This window comes from Trachypithecus francoisi, unplaced genomic scaffold (genome assembly GCF_009764315.1).
Source record: "Trachypithecus francoisi isolate TF-2019V2 unplaced genomic scaffold, Tfra_2.0 Lachesis_group14, whole genome shotgun sequence".
Classification (NCBI taxonomy): Eukaryota; Metazoa; Chordata; class Mammalia; order Primates; family Cercopithecidae; genus Trachypithecus; species Trachypithecus francoisi.
The window spans coordinates 20,122,889-20,134,674 of NW_022681459.1; the positions used below are offsets into that span (position 1 = coordinate 20,122,889).

At 43.6% G+C, this 11,786-nt stretch overlaps 1 long non-coding RNA gene across 1 annotated transcript in view; it reads left to right on the forward strand.

Moving 5' to 3' along the window:
* The window catches only part of LOC117095705, a 121,315-nt gene extending 109,780 nt beyond the window's left edge, over window positions 1-11,535 (forward strand). Inside the window, exon 3 of the long non-coding RNA XR_004442135.1 lies at window positions 11,217-11,535. This is a non-coding gene — a long non-coding RNA (uncharacterized LOC117095705). The remainder of the gene's footprint in view (window positions 1-11,216) is intronic.
* The last annotated feature ends 251 nt before the right edge of the window (window positions 11,536-11,786 follow it).

Here is an 11,786-nt window from a genome sequence, read left to right on the forward strand (position 1 = left end):
TCATCCATGAGTCTTTGATAATCTTCTTTGGAGAGATGCTCAGAGCTCAATAAGCCCAAATAGTCCTTTATCACTCAGGGTACAGCAAGCAAAAGACAACACGCTCAAATTGTGTTATTTGAGGAAAGTGTCATAAAGGGACCCTTTTCAATGATGTGGGCAGGTTATAGGGCAGCCACAGGGAGTACTGTGGTGTTTCTGGGCTAGTAATCATGGTGGGCACTTACCCCCTTCAGGCCTAAGAGCACAGGAGCCTGAGGCACAGAGGGCTGGAGTTGGAGGGATTTGACCAGCCTGTAGTGACCCCAGAGAGGGATCAGGAGAGCACATGAACTGACCTCATATTTCTATCCCCATCTCCTCCCCAACCCATGACGTCCCCATTGACTGGAGACAACCAGAAGTCAGAGAGGACAGGAGCCCATTGATGTGGCCCTTTGAGGTCAGACTTGTGGGCATAGAGCAGGGGTGGAAGCAGGGCTGGAAGGACAAACAAGAGACATCCGGCACAGGGTACCCTTCATCCCCCAGTATTTACGCTTGTCCTTTACCCAGGTTATAAATTTATGTCCCCAACAAGGACAAAGTCATACAAAGTCCCATCAGTTACTGTACCACTGTGGGGGGATATCAATTCAGCCAGCTCCAACCTAAAACCTAAAATACTAACCACCTTCATTCAAGGTAATGAGGGAAAAGGGAAAGGAATGGCCGATGTGTATAACCACCATAGTTCCTGATGGAGCAGGTTACAAGTCCAAGTTGGCCATCACCAGAACTGAGAGAAACTAAATGTCTGTGGTTTAAGCTAACCAGTCATGGTATCTTGCTACAGCAGCTTGAGCAGAATAATTGAGGTGGTTAAGTTGACCTGTCCTGTAGAGGCTGACTAACCACATTGCTCATTCAATGGGCTGAGACACAAAGTGGCCATATGGCAGGGGTGGAGGTTTATACATGGGTTCATCACTGTGGACTTTTCCTCACCAGGGCTGATTTAGTCGCATTTGCCTGCTTTGAAGGCTCCCAAAAACCCACTTCTTGGCCAGGCGCGGTGGCTCAAGCCTGTAATCCCAGCACTTTGGGAGGCCGAGACGGACGGATCACGAGGTCAGGAGTTCGAGACCATCCTGGCTAACACGGTGAAACCCCGTCTCTACTAAAAAAAAAAAAAAAATACAAAAAGCTAGCCGGGCGAGGTGGCTGGTGCCTGTAGTCCCAGCTACTCGGGAGGCTGAGGCAGGAGAATGGTGTAAACCCGGGAGGCGGAGCTTGTAGTGAGCTGAGATCTGGCCACTGCACTCCAGCCTGGGCGACAGAGCGAGACTCCATCTCAAAAAACAAAACAAAACAAAACAAAACAAAAACAAACAAAAAAACAAAAAAACAAAAAAAAGAATAAAAATAAAAACTAGACTTAGTTCATCTACTTATAGATATGACTGAGAACGCAAAGGTAAATTTTGGCAAATTCTTTTCAGTCTATAAACGTCTTACCAGTGAAAATGGAAAAATCTTATCTGCTAATTGTCATATATTTGGGGGGTGTGATTTGCTTATGTGGGATATTGATGATTTCATAATGAAAGCTTTTGGTCAACTTTCATTTCTTTCAAAATGTGTAGAAACAACGAGACTTTTGACCTTGTAGAAGTGGTAGGAGATAGTCTCCTTAGATACATGCCTAGAAGGTGGCTATTATCATTGCCTGCCATACAGAAAATGTTAAATGGTTGGTCTATTGCAAAGTCATTTTTTCAAAGTTTGGGATAAGAAGGATGTCCCTGTTTAATTGGGAAACACATTGAGGCTGATAATGGAGACAAGGATTACAGCAAAACAGAACTTATGTGTCCTTTCTTCAGAACTGGTGGTCTTTGAAGAGCCCCTAAGGAGCATAGAGAAGGATGGGCAGACTGGACTTCAGTTGTTTGATGTTATGTGAACATTATGAAAAAATTCATTTTAAAAAAAGGACTTAGCAGATGAGGAAAATAAGGCTTAGATTCATTCCAAAAAAGTGATGCTTTAAAAAATACTAATAAAGCAGGTTTAAAACTATAAAAAACAGGAAATGACAACAGAGCTTTCTCAATTTCTCTACTAAATCGGTAGTTTATTTGTAATCCAATTTAAGATTTTAAAAATTAAAATGATCTCTGTGTTTTAATACCATTTTCCATGAGAAACAAAGGTTTAACTTATAATGTCATCCAATGTACTTCAGACTATGTAAAATAATGGCCATTTTGGACATGACTAACTCATATAACTAATTTATTAGTACAAACGATCTCACTGAGAAACATCTGGTTTACCAAAACAAGTCTTTAGTTACAAAGTGGATGGACAATCTTGGAGAGCTGCAAACTAATTCTTGCATGTCTAAAAACTTGTTCTTGCTAGTGTATTACATGGCAAAATTTTAAAAGAATGTATGTGTTTACTGTACATTATTATTACCCTTTCTCCAGAGAAACAGAATCAATAAAAAAAATCTACATTTTATTATCTATCATCTATCTATCTATCTATCTATCCATCCATCTATCTATCTATCTATCCATCCATCCACTGAGAAATTTATTTGAAGGAATTGGTCCACACAATTGGGGCTGCAAGGCTGAGATCTGCAGGGCAGGTGTCAGGCTGGAGACTCAGGGAAGAGTAGATGTTGCAAACTTGAGTCCAAAATCCGCTAGAAACTCAGGCAGGGTTTCTACATTGCAGTCTGGAGACAGAATTCCTTCTTCCCTGGGAAACCTCAGTCTTTGCTCTGAAGGCCTTTGACTGTTTAGAAAAAGCCCATCCACGTTAAGGAAGGTCATCTGCTTTACTTAAAGTGTGCTGATTTATGTGTTAATCACATCTATAACATACCTTCACAGCAACGTCTAGGGTAGTGTTTGACCAAACAACTGGGCACCATAGCCTGGCCAAGATGGCACATAAAATCAACCTTAATTCCAATAAGGGCTCCACATTAAAATGCTTTCACTGAGAACATTGTTAGCTCAATGTCATCACCTTGGGCTGACACCAGGGCTCAGTGTAATGTGGGCTTGATAAGAGGACAGCTGTGACTGGGTGCCCCCCAAAGTGCTGGAATTACAAGCGTGAGTCACCATACCCAGCCTGTTTTATAGTCTTATATGGCCCTGTCCCAGGTTGATTCTGTAAATAGTTGGTCATTCTGCTATTGGTCAGGTATAGCCAGGAGCCAGAGGGTAGGGAACCTGTTGCTATAACCCATGCAGATAAAGGACACAGAACAGAGCAGAGGTGAGTGAAGAATGGGTTTGGAGAAGCAAACGGCAGCCCTCTGAGTTGCTGGCTTGTTGTTGGTATTAATATGATCTCTGTGGTCCAAGACCACCAACAGCACAGCGACACTGACAGTGCAGCAGCGAAATGGAGAGTGCTGATTTCCAAAAGGTACCAGGGTTTCCCAGGGCTGCTTCCTAATCTCCTTTCAAGAAATGGTAGCACTTCTCATGTCTCAGAGAGTGTCAAGTGTGAGAATTTTAATTCCTGTGCATATGGTCAAAAGTGTGCAATAATCTTGTGCTTCAATTTTCTCTTCATCTTATGGCTCAGTTTTCTCTTCATTTGTAAAATGAAAAAAAAAAAGAATACAGACTTGTTGAGGGATTAAGAATAAAAGATATAAAGATACTTTGAAAAACGTAAGAACTGAATGATTTATTGGCATTTCTCTCTTCTGCCTTTCAGGCCACTGGAGCCCTTTTCAAAAAATAATACTATTCTAAAGTTGGATATTTGGTTCTAACCAAGAAATAATAACCATCGTAATAATAGCAGGCATTAATTGAGGCCTGACTGTGTGCCAGGAGAATCTGTGGGACATACTTTCCCATGGCTTATCTTCTTTAATCCTCAGAACAACTGCAGGAAGTTATACTACTGATATTTGTTGCAGACGAGGAAAACAAGGCTTAAAGCATTAAATAACTTGGCCCAAGTTTCCATAACAAATAAGTGATAGATCTGGGATTTGAACCTAGGCAGTCTTTAGACCACTAAGCACTCTGACTTCCTAATCATAGCACTTTGTAAAGCCAAGGTAACAACTAGGTGACTATTTCCTGTAGGGAGATTTTTTGGATAAAATATTGTAGAATGGTCATGAGAAATGTACACAGCGGGGAAAGTTAAACCCCATCAAGATTTATGCTTTGAGCCCCCCCATCTGCATCAATGCACATCTGCATCAATGCAGAGTAATGGTAGAGTTTTTAAAAATTACCATGCTGGAAAAAAAAGATAACATCTCTATGGGCTAGAAACTCAAAACGGAAATCAGTTACTGAAGCTAGCAGCCTACTGGGTTGTGAATCTGTAAGCAGTCAAAGGAAGCAGAGAGTTCATTTTCTGCAGGGTGATTGGAAGGCAGAAGAACAGAGCTAGGGAGGAATGTGGCTCCCTCTTATAAGAGAATATAAAATGCATCCATGAACCCCTGCATAACTGAAAATACAAGATGAGAAAAGGCAAATACAGCCTTGCATCTAGCATCTGGCCATTTTACTAAGCGGTTCAGTGACTAGAACTAAAATATCCCCAGTTATCTCTGTAGGACGAACACTCTGAAAGCCCACTGTAAGATGTGATTCTGAACCAGAGACTCTAAGAGGGCACATAGAGACAAGAAACCACTAGAATGGGAATGGTGAGTACAGGGCCACTTCTACAAAATGAAATAAAACAAAAATAAACTTACACCTATTCAAAAAAAATTAAAAATCAAGAGATGAAATCACTTAAGAGAAAATGAAAACAATGATGTAATCTGAAAATGATTTAAAAAGTCACTATGCTGAATATTTTCTAAGAGTTAAAGGAAAGATGGATAAGATTTCTTTTTTTTAAAAAAAGGACAAGAAATTAAGAACTTGAACCAGGCAGAAATGAAAAAAAGAACAGATATGAAAAAGAATCATTTAGAAATCTTGGATTAAAAGGACAAAGCAGCTAATTACTGAAATTTACAAAGCCAGTATATGGCATAAACCCTAGATTGGATGGCTAGAGAGAAAACTAACAAACTGGAAGATCATTGTGGAGGAACTCATCCAGAACATAGCACAGAGTGATAAATTATCCAAATGGCCAACAATAAAGAACATGTTTGACATCCTTAGTCTCAGATTACATTTTTAAGAAACATACATATTGGTTGCTTACACATTGGTTACAAGTCAGTCCTAAAGCAAAATGAAACAGAAATGCTGAAAATGTGGGGATATAAGAAGCTGCTGTGTGTAAAAGCTGAACAAATGCTGTATTAGTCAGGGTTCTCCAGATAAACAGAACAATACAATGTATGCAGAGATAGACAGATATTTCATATAAGGAATTGATTCACATGATTATGGAAGCTAAGTTCCAAAATCCTCAGGGTGAGCTGGCAAGCTGGAGAACCAGCAGAGCCCCAGCAGCCTCCAGACCCAGGAAGAGCTGATGTTTCAGTTTGCATCTGAAGAGAGGAAAAAGGTGATGTCCTAGTTTGCAGGCAGTCAGGCAGGAGGAATTGTCTCTTACTTGGGGGGAGGGTTGGCCTTTTTGTTCTATTCAGGCCTTCAGTTGATTAGATGAAGCCAACCCACATGAGAAAGGACAATCTGCTCTGCGGGGTCTACTGATGTAAATATGAATCCCATTCAAAAACACCCGCACATAAAAAACCGGAATAATGTTAATCAAATATCTGGGCACCCTGTGGCCCGGTCAAGTTGACACATAAAGTTAACCATCACAATTGGCCTTGGGAAACTTAACAGGCACAGCACCCTGGTCAGCCAGGGAAATAGAGGGAGGAAGTGCTCCTTCTTGGCAAGAAAAGAGAATAGATGCTAAGCATGGAGGTCTCTAGGTGCAGATGGTTGGAGTTCTGGGTACTGTATTAGAAAACACTTGTGCTTTGAAGCCAGAGATGCCTGAGTGAGAATCTCTCCTATCAGCCGTTTGACTTTGGACATGTTACTTAATTCGTGAGTTTTAGTTTCCTCATCTCTTAAAAGAGACTAATAATAGTACCTATCTCAAAGGGATGTTGAGAGGATTTTAAAAGATGATATATAAATTCCTTAGCAAACATCTGACCTAAGATAGATCTCTAATGGTCAGCACTGGAACGTGGACAGGTGAGCCACCACTGGTGACACCATGACTGGGGAGGACTGGGCAGAGGAATGAGCCAGGGTGTGAGAGCCAACAGACAGCAGGTCTAAGTCCTGCTCTGCCTCCTACTAGCTGTGAAGCCTCCATTCCTCTTTCACAGGTGTTTGCCTCTCATCTACAAACTGAGGGTGGTACGCCTACCTCCAGACCTGTGTTCTGAACTGAGGGACACTCCCCTGCCTGATGTCCAGTGACATTTGGCTATGTCTGGAGACATTTTTGGTTATCACAGCTGGGTTGGGGGTGCTAATAGCACCTAGTAGGTAGAGGCTAGGGATGCAGCTCAGCATCCCACATTGCCCAAGGCAGTGCCCTACAACAAAGAATTATTAGGGCCAATGTATCAGTTGTGCTGAAATTGAGAAACCCTGGGGTGAAAAACTTAGTAAGATCATGTTTATAAAAGGCTCGGCTTAAGAGATAAAAATGAAGGCTATGATCCTCCTCCTCTTTCTCCTCCTCCTGCTCCTCCCATCAAAGTGATTAGGCCAGGCACAGTGGCCTGCACCTGTAGTCCCAGCTACTTGGAAGGCTGAGGCTGGAGGATTGCTTGAGCCTGGGATTTGGAGACTGCAGTGAGCTACGATCGTGCCTCTACACTCCAGCCTGGGAGACAGAGTGAGACTGACTCTTTAAAAAAAAGATGGAGGGGGAAAAGAAAGAGGGATTAAATAGACAGTGGGTAGGTTCCTGCTCTTCTTCCCGGTGCTTTCTTCCTAGCCAGGAGAAGGAAGTGTGACTGTCCCACTGCAGCATTCCCCCTGCTCAGAGCCCAGGAGGAAGGGAAACCACTTGCGGCTTTTTATAAAGAGAGTCTGCCAGCTGCAAGCCAAGTTCTGGTACGCAGCTTCCGGGCAGCGGCTTCTGGAATGCTTTCTGGCTCTCTCTGCAGACCCAGCCTCCCGCAGCTCCTTGGCTAACCTGGCAGAAACCTCAGCCCAGGCCCAGGAGGCTGCAGCCAACCCCAGTCCCCTGATGGGCTGCCACCCCACGTCCGCAGCTGCTGGCGGGATTTGGTTCAGCCCTTGGTCATGACCCTTCCATAGACTGACTTCTTTAAAATTCACGAAGCTTTTTCTTTTCAATTATGTCTATGCTCATCCTGTGTGCAGGCACTGAAGGAGGAGGAAACACTAGGAATGAAAGGTTAAGGGACAGAAAAGGAACATCCAGTCCCCCTGCATAAGCTGTCTCTCTGTGTTATCCTTGGACTTGAGTCTTTCTGTGGCCTGTGACTAATGCTCACACCCCTGAAATTTCCCAGGACAGAAAAGACCCAATCACGCAATCCCAGAAGAAAAACACCAACAAAACCACTGTTCTCTACCAATGTACATGGGACAGCTCCAGACAGTTCTCTAAGCCATTCCCATCAGCCCAGGGTTCACAATCCAGTCCTCGGCTGGATTTCAAAGGTGGGAACAGGCTGGGTTTATGCCTGTAATCCCAACATTTTGGGAAGCCAAGGTGGAAGGATCACTTGAGGCCAGGAGTTCCAGACCAGCCTGGGCAACGTAGCGAGACCCTGTCTCTACAAAAAAAAGGAAAAAGAAAAAACAAAAATTAGCAAAGCTTGGTGTTACACGTCTACAGTCCCAACTACTTGCTTGAGGATGGGAGGATCACTTGAGCCCGGAAGTTCAAGGCTGCTGTGAGAAACACTGGTGCCACTCCAGCCTAGATGACAGAGAAAGACCCTGTCAAAAAAAAAAAAAAAAAAAAAGGGAGGGGGAGCGGACAGACCACACTCAAATTCCCCAAAAGGAGAATTGCTACTTTTCATTTGCTTAGCTACAGTAGAAAAAGTCTAATCACATAACTTTCCCCGGGGCTGCGGAAGACTTCTCCTTTGAGGCAGTTCCTCACAATAACCCTGTAATCGAAACAAAGCCTGGCTCTTCTCACGCGGAGCGTATTTTCTCCTGGAGAACCACAACTGGCTTTGCAAGGATGGAGCCGGGCTTCTACCCATAACATGCTTTCCTTGCCTGCCTGGGGTTGAACTTTTTTTTTTTTTTTTTCCACAAGAGAGCCATAAACACATTGATACCAAAGAGTTAATTTGCGTTTTTTAAACCTCCTTCCCAAAGCCTGCTCTCATTCCTGCATAAAATCCCCATGTCCAGACATCAAATCAGTAAGCCCTGTTGCCTGTCAGAGAATACAATGTCAGACCATTAGTATGTTAATAAGTCCGGAGGGCGACAGGTGGCCTACTAGACAGCTCAATTAAGCTGCTCATTAAACACACGCTAACGAACAGCCGAGGCAGGGCCTGAACAGCACCATTCTGTAATGACATGATGTCAGAGTGAACAAATGAGGAAAAATAACAAAAACATTACAGCAGGGACAGACGCCACTAATAAGGACCCCTCGCACTACATCAGCGCGCAAATCAATGAGTCACTGGGATCAAAAAACTCGACCCAACATTCTCAGGAGACTGAGTGCAGCAAGATTTTTTTGGTCACTACTAAAAAAAAAAAAAAAAAAAGCCCAACCCCAACCCTAAAATTATCGCAAAATATTGCAAATTAACTGCTTTAAAAAAATGAAAAAGAGCAAAGTTTATTTGGCACGGAGCTAATCACGAAGTCCGAGAAATCTGTATTGCTGGGTTTAAATGAAAATCATTATTTAATGGGATCATCATTTACATTTGATTGGCATCCTCTCTTTATAGGCCCACAGGTTTGAACCATTTCTCTGCTCTGGTACCCAGGAAGTAGAAGGGCACGGTGGAACAGAAGGAGCATGCAGCCAGATTTCTTAGGTGAAGATTCTGCTTGTCATTATTTTAAGAGAAGGGACTTCCAGCAGCTGCTAGAGGTTTCTCTCATTTTCAAGTAAGGTGCTTCCTGAATAATAAAAAATCAAACTTCCGCCAGGCATGGCTCTGACATTGGAGACACATATTGCTAAACTAATAGGCTGGCTGGCCATTAGGAGATCACGACCTTGGCTCTTATCTTTTGTCAAGTTAACAGCTGACACCTCCTCTGCATGTAGACTTTCTTCCAGGCCTAAGGTAGGTGCTGCTCCTCTAGCTAGGCTGGTGAGCTGAAGGCAGGCAGGAAACCAGTGCCGTTGGGCATAAGGAGCTGACGCAGAGTCCCTTGGAAGCATGATTCTTCCCATGTTGGTTGAACTTTATCTGCACAAATCTATAGTCCAAATCTATGAGTGAGGCAGGTAAGGCTGTCACCTGAGTGACCCTGAGCAGGTCACCTTAATCGCTGGCTCTGTTTCCTTATTCGTATTTATTTTATTTTTAGAGACAGAGTCTCTCTCTGTTGCCCAGGCAGGAGTGCTGTGGTGTGATCACGGCTCACTGTAACTTCAAACTTCTGGGCTCAAGTGATCCTTTGGCCTCAGCCACTGGAGTAGCTGGGACCACAGGCATGTGCTGCCATGGCTGGTTAATTTTTAGAATTTGATTTGTAGAGATGGGGTCTCGCTATGTGGCCCAGGCAGGTCTTGAACTTTTGGGCTCATGTGATCCTCCTGCCTCTGCCTCTCAAAGTGCTGGGATTACAGGCTTGAGCCACTGCACTCAGCTCTTTATTTATAAAATGTGATTGGACTGGGTATTCATCTTGCCTTTTCCATTCTAGAAAGGACTTCAGCACAAAATAAGAGTAAAATCCTCATGGAATTTGCCATCTGGTTGAAAAGAAAAACTAGTGGATGAAAACAGTACAAATAATTCAAGAACACAGTATAGTGTGTTATCTAGAAATATAAGAAGAACTTAAAAACAGGAGACATCGGGGTTTGTAAGGGCTCCAGGCCAATTCCCTGAAATCAGCTGGGCCTGAGTGGGTGGAGCAGATGCAGGGAGAGGGCAGAGCTTCTGCTGACCTTGCAGTGTGAGTAGGATGGAAGGGCAGGAGGATGTCCAAGCGACACAGGAAGGTATGAGCATGGGGTGTGCATGAGTCTGGGTGTATGTGGACAGTGGGATGGGGGCAACCTGTGATGAGTCCTGCTACATGGAGGCAAGCTGAGGGGTGCAAAGCCGGAGGAGACAGATGTGCAGGGGCAGAGGCAAGAGGCATTTGGTGAGTCCAGAGGCCACAGCAATCTGGCTTTTGATCTCAGTGACTCTAAGGTCTATCTTCAGGCTGGTGGATGTGAGAGCATGCCATCACTCAACAGATATTTACTGAGGTTCCCTCTTTGCTTGAGGAACTGTGGGGAATACAAAAATCAGAAAATTCTGGACCTGCCCTCAGGGAGTTTATATAATCGAGTCATTCCTTCAACTAATATTTCTTCAAGGACTTCTCTTTGCCAGGCTCTGCTGAGAATAATGGCAAATAATGGTTTCTTGGTCCCAGCCCTCATGAGTTTATGGTCAAGTGGAAGAGACAGACATGTTATTTGACTAACTCCATTTCAAGTCAGACTGTGATGAATGTTGTGGCTGAGGTGGAAACAGAGACTTGGAGGAACACAGATAAGGGTGTGCTTGTCTGTGAGAATCACAGAAACCTCCAGGCACCTTCAAAGGCTCTAGAGCAGCACTGTCCAGTAGAATTTGCTGGAATGACAGAAACGTTCTTTACCTGCATTGTCCAATGTGGTAGCCACGTCGGCTATTGAGCAGTTGAGATGTGGCTAGAGTTACTGAGAAGCTGACTTCCTCATTTTAATGCATTGGAATTTAAATAGTCACATGTGGTTAGGGGCCACCATATTGGATAGTGTAGCTGTAAAATGGTTAATAAAATGGTAGTGTGGATGACATGACGGGTGGTGCGTTTTATGTGGAATGACATGTCTTCTTCCTCACAAAGGGCACTTTCCCTCTGTGCAAGGGTAGCAACATCCTAGAAGCCAGAGAACTAGCTGTTCCTTCAGTAATGCTATATCCCTTTGACCAACATCTCATTATCTTCATAGGCCACACACAGTGGGTGTATTGATTGATACTGGCATAGACACACTGACTGGTAAAAAATGAAAAAGAATTTTAAAATTAGAATGCCTTTTCTCCTCTTCTCTTCTAGTCTGAGTTCAAATCTCTCTTCCCCTGGCAATGTTTGGTCTTCCCTGGACCATCTTGGAGAGCTGAGAACCCTAAAAGCAGCACCAGCCTGCTCACCAGGGGGCAGCACACGCACCATGAGGTTGTTCACCGGGCTCATCAAGATCTATCCGGCGAGGCTTGTTTTCCAAGGATTGGGAAGAATCGCTTTGGTCCTCCTTTGGAATTTGTTCTTAAGTCTTCTTCCCTTCATTGTTCCTGTTAGATGCTCCACAGCAAGTGAAGAAATGAGGAAACTGATTTCTCTTCCCACATTAAAGCAAAGTTAATAAAATGGTCACGGGCACCAGAAAAGTCTTTGGCTTTGGTTTTGTTTACATGATCATTTTTATGATAAAGATAGGAAAGGAAGAGTCCCAAAGCCAAGGCCATTGAGAGGAGATGAGTGGAGATTTCTACTCAAGGACGGTGAGTTGAATGTAGGGGTTAGCCTCCAGTCCCCCCTGAAACCCCACTAAAGCAACAACAGGGGAGGTATTTTGGAAGACATATAAACCTACGGGACGAAGAGAACAGAAGCAATGATAATAGC